We start from the raw sequence: 9,529 nt of genomic DNA on the forward strand, positions 1-9,529 counted from the left end.
ACCTTGAAAGTATGATGTTGGTATTTTAATAGGAATGGCATTGAATAGGTAGATTGCTTTGGGAAGTATAGACATTTTAACAATGTTGATTCTTCCCATCCATGAGCATGGTATGTTCTTCAATTTGTTAATATACTCTGCTATTTCCTTTCTGAGGATTTCATAATTTTCTTCATAGAGGTCCTTCACCTCCTTTGTTAGGTATATTCCTAGGTATTTCATTTTCTTCGAAAAATGGTGAAGGGAGTTGTGTCCTTAACTAGCTTCTCATCTTGACTGTTATTGGCATACACAAAGGCTACTGACTTGTGGACATTGATTTCATATCCTGAGACATTACTGTATTTTTTGATAACTTCCAGGAGTCTTCAGGATTCTTTAAGTATAAGATCATGTCATCAGCAAAGGAGAGTTTGACCTTCTCTGTTCCCATTTGGATGCCCTTTATTTCCTTGTCTTGCCTAATTGTATTGGCTAGAACTTTCAGCACTATGTTGAATAGTAAAGGTGATAGAGGACAACCTTGTGTGGTTCCAGTTCTAAGAGGAAAAGTTTTCAGTTTTACTCCATTCAATAAAATATTAGCAGTGGGTTTGTCATAAATAGCTTCAATCGGTTTCAGGAATGTGCCACCTATGCCTGTATTCTTCAGTGTTCTAATTAGAAAAGGATGCTGGATTTTATCAAATGCTTTTTCTGCATCTATTGAGAGGATCATATGACCTTTATTTCTGCCTCTGTTAATACGGTGGATAACGTTTATGAACTTGCGTATGTTAAACCAGACTTGCATCCCTGAGATGAAACCTACTTGATCATGATGTATGACTTTTTTGATGATAAGTTGTAATCTATTGGCTAGGATTTTGTTGAGAATTTTTGCATCTATATTCATGAGTAACATTGGTCTGAAATTCTCCTTTTTAGTTGGGTCTTTTCCTGGTTTTGGTATCAGGGAGATGTTTGCTTCATAGAATGTGTTGGGAAAGATTCCTTCCTCCTCAATTTTTTGGAATAATTTCTGCAGTACAAGAAATAAGCTCTTCCTTGAAGGTTTGATAGAACTCTGGTGTGAAGCCAAATGGACCAGGGTATTTTTTGGTTGGAAGCTTTTTTATTGTTTCTTTAATCTCAGTGCTTGAAATTGGTCTGTTCAGTAGCTCTATTTCTTCCTGACCAAGTCTAGGGAGAGGATGTGCTTCTAAATATTGATCCATTTCCTTCCCATTGTCAAATTTCTGGGCATAGAGTTTCTGGTAGTACTCAGAGATGATCTCTTGTATTTCTGTGGGATCAGTTGTTATTTCCCCTTTATCATTTCTGATTGAGGTTACTAGAGATTTTACTTTTCTATTTCTAGTTAGTCTGGCCAAAGGTTTACCTATTTTATTTATTTATTTCTTTATTTTTTTCAAAAAACCAACTCCTTGTTTCATTAATTTTCTGAATGATTCTTTTGTTTTTAATTTCATTGATCTCTGATTTGATTTTGGAGATTTCTTTCTTCTACTGGGTTTAGGATTAGATTGTTCTTCTCTTTCCAATTCCATCAGATGGTTGTGAGTTTGTTGATACGCTTTCTGTTTTTTCAAGGGTAGGCATCTAAAGCAAGAAATTTTCCTCTCAAAACTGCTACCATGGGTTTTGGTAGCTTGTGTCTTCATTGTTGTTATGCTCAAGGAAGTTAATGATTTCCTGTTTTATTTCTTCCTGCACCCATCTGTTATTCACAGAAGGTTGTTTAATTTCCATGCCTTTGTGTGGGGTCAAACATTTTTGTTAGAATTGAGTTCCACCTTCAGTGCCTTATGGTCTGAGAAGATACAAGGTAAAATTTCAATTCTTTTGATTCTGTTGATATTTGTTTTCTTCCCAGGATACGATCAATTTTGGAGAATGTTCCATAGGGTGTTGAGAAGAATGTATATTCTTTATCTTTGGGATAGAGTGTTCTATATGCGTCTATCAAGCACAATTGCTCTAGGGTCTCATTTAAATCTCTTATATCTTTGTTTATCTTCTGCTTAGAGGATCTGTCCAGCTCTGTGAGAGGAGTGTTAAAGTCCCCCATTATTATGGTATTATCGGATATCATATTGCTCAGACTGAGTAGGGTCTGTTTCAAGAATCTGGGAACATTTAAATTGGATGCATAAATATTTAGAATTGAAACATCTTCTTGTTGTATTTTTCCCTTGACCAGTATAAAGTGACCATCTTCGTCTTCTTTTACTTTAGTTGCTTTAAATCCATATGTATCTCAAAATAAGATTGCAACTCCTCTTTTCTTCTGAATTCCATTTGCCTGAAAAATTGTCTTCCAACCCTTGACTCGGAGCTTTAATTTGTCTTTTGAAGCCAGGTGTGTTTCCTGCAGCAAATGGATGGCTTGTGCTTTTTAATCCAGTCAGCCAATCTGTGTCTCTTCAGTGGGGAATTCAAGCCATTAACATTTATTGAGATAATTGATAAGTGTGGTAGTATTCTATTCGTCTTATTTTCTGAGAGTCCATTGCTTAGTTTTATCTTTTGCATCAGTGTGCAAGTTAGGTTCTGTCCTTTAATTTCTAAGTTCTTACTTTGCTGCTGATCCATTGCAATGGTCAGGGTGCAGAACCGGTTGAAGTATTTCCTAGTAGAGCTGGTCTCGTTGTGGCAAATTTCCTCAATGTTTGTATATCCGTAAATGATTTGATTTCAGCATCAATTTTAAAGCTTAGCTTAGCAGGATATAGAATTCTGAGCTGGAAATCGTTCTGTTTAAGTAAATTAAAGGTAGATGACCATTGTCTTCTTGCTTGGCAAGTTTCATTAGAGAAGTCAGCAGTCACCCTGATAGATTTGCCTCTGTAGGTCAACTGGTGCATACTCCTGGCAGCTTGAAGAATCTTTTCTTTTGTCTTGACTTTGGACAGATTCATCACAATGTGTCTTGAAGAAGCTCGGTTAGAGTTGAGGTCACCTGGGGTCCAATATCCCTGTGAAAGGAGTATGTCAGAATCCTTGGTGATATTTGGGAAATTTTCATTTATAATATTCTCTAGTATGGCTTCCACTGCTCTGGGGCATTCTTCTTCCCTTTCTGGGATTCCTATAACTTGTATGTTTGAACGCATCACAAAGTCCCATAATTTTGTCAGTGAATGTTCTCCTTTCTCTCTCTTCTTTTCTGCCTCTTTAACTATCTGAATTATATCAAGAACTTTCTCCTCTACCTCCAAAATTATTTCTTCTGCATGGTCTAACCTTTTGCTGATACTTTCTATTGCATCTTTAAGTTCCCTAATTGACTTCCTCAGTTCCTTTAGATCTCCTATATCCTTTCTATACTCTTCATATTGCTCATCTCTTATATGATTCTGTTTTTAAATTTCCTTTTGGTTATTTCCCACTTTATTAGCAATTTCCTTCATTGTTTCCACCATTTCCTTCATTGTTTTCATCATGTGTATTTCAAATTCCCTTTCTGTCATTCCTAACATTTCTTTATAGGTGGAGTCCCCTGCAGTAGCTACCTCATGGTTGCTTGGAGGGGTTGCTCTGGACTGATTCTTTATGTTGCCAGGAGTTTTCTGATGATTCTTCATGAGTGATTTATTTTATCTGTTTCCTTGCCCAATTTTCCCTTCATTTCCTCTTGCTCTTTAAGTTTCTGTGCCTGTGGACTAGGGTTTCGATGAGTCCTTTTCGTACAGGACAAGAAAGATGGGAAGGTTGAAGAGCAAGAAGGGATCAAAGAAAAACAAGAAAGAAAGAAAGAAAAGAAAATAGATAACGGATAGGGGGTGGGTAAAAGGGAATATTGACAAAAAGAAGAGAGGCACAGAAAGAGGGAGACAGAGGAATATAGGTGTACAGTAGGGTACTTTGACATAACCTTAAAAAAAAAACCCAACCTCTGCGGGTGCCAGACTGGGTGTTTCCCTTGAGGTCAGCAGCTCTTTGCTAACCTGATCTGACACAGTACCCCACTTCCACCAACTAGAGAGGAAAGACAAAAATGCTATAAATCAAATGAAAACAAGCAAACAGGAAACTATACGGGATAAAATTGGGTGAAAAACCAAATAAAAGGGGTAGAAACACTAGCAAAAATGAAGTTCTAATTATTGAAAAAGGCAACAATGGGAAATTGTATTTAAACTAGAAAACTGGAGAAAGAAAAGAAAGGAAAAAAGAAAAGAAAAATCTATATGGAAAAGGTTGAAATTAAAAAACAAAACAATAACAACTACAAAAAAAATAAACAAAAAACAAGGCAGTATATATATCTTGTTGAATATTGTCTGGGCAACAGGCGATCTTCCGGGGTATGAGATGTTAATCACAATGCTGATACGACTGAAGGGCCTCCTCTGATTTCTCAAACTCCACAGGGTGGAGACCCTAAATCTCTCTTCAGTCCTCTTAAAAGGCACTTTAAACTTCTAAACTTGGCTAAGCAGAAGCTTTCCCAGGAAAGCGCTTGTCGCTGGGATCACTGCTGAAGTGGCTATCCACTTACCCAGCGTGCTAAAACCAGTCTCACTCTGCCCCTGAGTTAAGGCTGAGGGTTAAGGCTGTAAGGTGGCTCAGTTACTACCTTTAAGGCTGCTCAGTCACTAGATTACTAGCTCCCGCTGATTCTTCCTCTGCGACCCTAAGGGCGGAGCTTGCTGGAGCAGTTCTCTCACAATGGCTTCCAGCGGCCCACAGCCAAACACTATTAGCTCCATCTGGCACAGCAGCTCAGTCTGGGGTCCTAGACAACACCCAAAGTTCTCTGCCCTCCTGCCCAAGCTCTCCCCAAGGCAGTTCAATTGAATGCCAAGTCCAAAAACAGCTCACGGGTAAGGCCTTTCCAGTTTGCAGTCTCACTGCTACAGACTTACAGCTGCCGAGGGGATTAGACTGATCAAACACATGCAACCACTTGCCAGTTTTCCACTGCTTTTGTCCTCCTCTTGGGGTCCAGAAGTCTCTCGCTAACTCCCTGTGTCCTCGAAGGGATGATTATAGGCAGATCCCACCAGCCAGAGATACCTGGAGTCTTGTCTCCCCAGTCTCACCGTGCCCAATTGCAAGGAAGCTGTTACTCAGCCGCCATCTTGCTCTCCAGACAACACTGTTCTCTTTTTCTGATGTGAGGCCAATACATTGGACAGTCTCTTATTCCTTTATTCAGTGTTCCACTATTATTAACTTGGGACTTAACAGATTCCTGTTCCAAGGAATCTTCAAGGTTAAGAGGATGCAATGTGAGCAAAGCAGACTGTGTTGTTTGTATTTATGTCATGGGGAAATAGATAACAAGCAAACATATGGTTGGTGGTGCCAAGTAGTGTGCAAGAAATTAATCAAGATATACAAATGATTATTAAGATACAGGGCCATCAGGAATATCCACCTGTGACCTCCCGGTCACATGTTGATTTTGTGAAGACTTTGTTTTTGTTTCTCTATGGTGTTTGATATTACAAAAAGTATGCATGGACCTTCCTCTCTCTCTCTCTCTCTCTCTCTCTCTCTCTCTCTCTCTCTCTCTGCTAACCACTTTTCATTAGCATTTGTGTATTTACCAGAACAACTCTTATTGGCCCAAAACAACTCTTACTCTTATAAGAGTTACAATGTGTAGCAGAAAGAAAAACATTTGGACATCCCTAGTTTAGATTAATAATTAAAGATAATATACAGGGGAGGCCTGTTACCTGGGTAACATGTGAAAAGTGACTCAAAAAACCTGAGAGAGTTGAGGCAAGCATGTAGTGAGCAAAAGAAATACAGAAATCCTAGTGTGGCAGTTGCCTGGCATGATCTGAAACATAAAGAAGGCCAGTGTGACTGTGGCCAAGTGAGATAAACTCCAAGAGGTACAAGAGAGAGTTACCCTAATAGGCCTTGAAGGTGCAATGGTGAATGCATTCTGCAGGCAATGGAAGACACAGGACATAGGTGAGCAGAGACCTGACATGACATGACTAATTTGAAAAAGTTTACTTTATGATTTAGGAGGAGGAATTTGGTGCAGGAAATAGACCAACTGAGGAACTAAGAGCAACACTGATTTGGAAGACACTGAAGACAGTAGGGAAGGTAATTAGGAGAAGGCAGATATGGATGTCATTTGAAGATAAAGAAAGGTTAAAACTTAGAGCTCAGGGAAGAGGTTGTGCTGGCATTATAAATCAGGGAACCCCCATAGATTGGACATTTGACCCTCCAAATCTCCTTTTGAAAATTATCCCAGTGTCGAATGTTGAGCTTAATGGAAGATGTTTCTGTCACCCCTCATAAATAGACTAATGTCCTCCCTGGGGGAAAGGGGCAAGTGAGTTCTCAGTCTATTCTTTCCCCAGAGAGTTGGCTCCTATAAAGAGACTGACACCTCCTATGTCGCTCTCTCACTAACTCTATCCCTGTGTGATCTCCACACATGCTCAGTCCCCTTGCCTTCCACTTTGAGTGAAGTTAGCCTTAGCCCTCAACTGATACAGGTGCTACTGCCATGTTCCTTGTACAACTTGCAGAGCTGTGGGCCAAGTAAGCCTCTTTTCTTTGCAAAGTGCTCGGGCTCATATTCCTTTATAGCAACACACCACACATTCAAACATAGTCATTTAAAAATAATGAAAGAAGTTGACATAAAGAAGAGAGATTATTCAAGAGCCTTCCAACACTCCAATCTTTAAATAATCAGTACAGAAGATGGAAAGTCCAGCCTAGAATGAAATAGGTAAACAATAATAGAATAAAGTCTCTGAGAATCCTCAAACACTCAAAATATACCTTCCATTGGATCCTGCAATCCCATTACTAGGTATCTGCACACAAGTAAAAAAAATCTTTTTATCTATTTGCACTAGATTGTTTGTAGCAGATTGATTTATAATTGCCAGGATATGGGATCAACCCAAGTGCCCATCAACCAATGAATGGATTAACAAATTATGGTGAATATATACTGTGGAATACTATTCAGACATAATAAGTGATGGAGTCTTTTTTATTTATTTATTTATTTATTTTTGTGAGACAGAGCCTCGAGCTGTCGCCCTGGGTAGAGTGATATGGCATCACAGCTCACAGCAACCTCCAATTCCTGGGCTCAAGCGATTCTCCTGCCTCTACCTCCAAGTAGCTGGGACTACAGGCGGCTGCCACAACACCCAGCTATTTTTTGGTTGCAGCCATCATTGTTGTTTGGAGGGCCCGGGCTGGATTCGAACCTGCCAGCTCAGGCGTATGTGGCTGGCACCTTAGCCGCTTGAGCCACAGGCGCCAAGCCTAAAGTGATGGAGTCTTTGTTTTTTTCTTTTCTTTTTTTTTCTTTATTAAATCATAACTGTGTGTGTTAATACATTTATGGGGTACAATGTGGAATGCTTATATTAAACTGATTAACATAACCATCTCTTTGCTTACTTATTTGTTGTGGTAAGACGTTTTTACTCTATTCTTAATAGTGTTTTTTTGTAGAGACAGAGTCTCACTTTATGGCCCTCAGTAGAGTGCCGTGGCCTCACACAGCTCACAGCAACCTCCAACTCCTGGGCTTAGGCGATTCTCTTGCCTCAGCCTCCCGAGTAGTTGGGACTACAGGCGCCTGCCACAACGCCCGGCTATTTTCGGTTGCCGTTTGGCCGGGGCCAGGTTTGAACCCGCCACCCTCAGTATATGGGGCTGGCGCCTTACGGACTGAGCCACAGGCGCCGCCCAGTAGTTTTGAAATGTATCATTGCATTATGCACATTAGGTGAGGTCGCACCAATTACCCTCCCTCCTCCCAACCTTCCCCCTCCTCCCTCCTCCTTTCTGGACTATAGTTATGTTTTACCATTCCTATGAATGTGTAGGTGATTATATACTGATTTCATAGTAGTATTGAGTTCATTGGATACTTTTTTTTCCATTCTTTTACTAAGAAGAATTTGTTCCAGCTCCATCCAGGTAAACATAAAAGATGTGAAGTCTTGCTGGAGACTTTACATCTGTTGCATTAACCTGGAGAACATTCTTTTTAGTAAAGTATCACAAGAATGGAAAATCAAGTATCCATTGTATTCAATACTAATGTGAAGCCAGTCGACAAACTGATACACGTGCACCAAGAGAAAACCTCGATTTAATTCATGTTGGGAGGAAGAGAGGTAAGGAGGGGGCAGAAAAACTGAGAGAGGGTTTTTGGTGTGCTCTCACCTAATGAGCCTCACCTTAATCTCTCACCCAAGGGCATACAGCACATCTCCGGAGTGGGGGCACAACCACAACAGGCACTAACAAATGCAAATATTGTAAAATAATCATTTATACCCTCATATTAATCATACATTTAAAAAAATAAAGAACTGAGTCTCTCAGGCCAAATAGAAAGTAGTTTCCAGGAAGAGGGATTTCTCAACTGCAACAGATAAACATTTCAATATGAAAACGTGGGAAACATTGGGTCCTTCCTTATTAAAAAGAAATTTGGTGACCAATACCTGATAGCATAGAGTTTTAAAGTTAATAGAAGGGACGAAAATTCAGTGGATTTATTTCCTGTCAATGACACCAGACAATACAGAAGTGGCTGAAAGAGAAGGTAGGATCATTATAAGTTTATTTTCACTTTTGTGTTTGACCTTAAGGACATCATTGTCTGCTTGTATGTCAGGAGTTGGTGACTTCTAGATGGAGCTTATCTGACAGTACAGAGTCATTTTGCCTGGGTCCTGGGTTTCCTTCCTAAAGGTGGGGGAGGTTCTGGCTCCATTCTCAGTCTGACAGGTGTGTTCAGGACTAAGGGCCACACCTTCCTGGGGCAGACTTCCATTGGGGCTTGTTGAAGAGGCCCTGGTTTTGCAGCAGTCTGGCCTTACCGAAGCCTCTCTACTCTACGGCTTCTGTACAGTTTGTCTCCATCAAGCAAATGTGGATGTAAATACCACTTTTGTCTTCTTATAATATTGAAAACTGTCAGGGAGACCAAAGGAAAGACCTGAGTACAGTATCAAAGGGAGGAAAACGTCTTATGGAGAAGCATAACTCAAGTCAGCTGCAAGGAAAGGCGAGATAGTGGATATTTGTAAGAGCTCATCGGCACAAATCCCAGAGAGAGCAGTGGTGGAGCTCAGTGAGGATTCATCCCCAGCAAGAGAGTGAGTGGCTCTCAGTGCTCTTTCATTAGAATAAGACATAAAATTCCCACCCTGGGGTGGTGCCCGTGGCTCAGTGACCAGGGCACCGGCCCCATATACTGAGGGTGGCGGGTTCAAACCCAGCCCTGGCCAAACTGCAACAAAAAAATAGCCAGTGGTTGTGGCGGGCGCCTGTAGTCCCAGCTACTCGGGAAGCTGAGGCAGGAGAATCGCCTAAGCCCAGGAGTTGGAGGTTGCTGTGAGCTGTGTGATGCCACGGCACTCTACCAAGGGCAATAAAGTGAAACTCTGTCTCTACAAAAAAAACAAAAATTCCCACCTTTATAGAATAGAGCCTGGACCTCTTTTGTCCTACAAATAATCATAGAATCTGTGAAAGTAAAGAAACCTCAGTGCTATGACCTTGGAGT

This window comes from Nycticebus coucang, chromosome 14 (genome assembly GCF_027406575.1).
Source record: "Nycticebus coucang isolate mNycCou1 chromosome 14, mNycCou1.pri, whole genome shotgun sequence".
NCBI classification, from domain to species: Eukaryota; Metazoa; Chordata; class Mammalia; order Primates; family Lorisidae; genus Nycticebus; species Nycticebus coucang.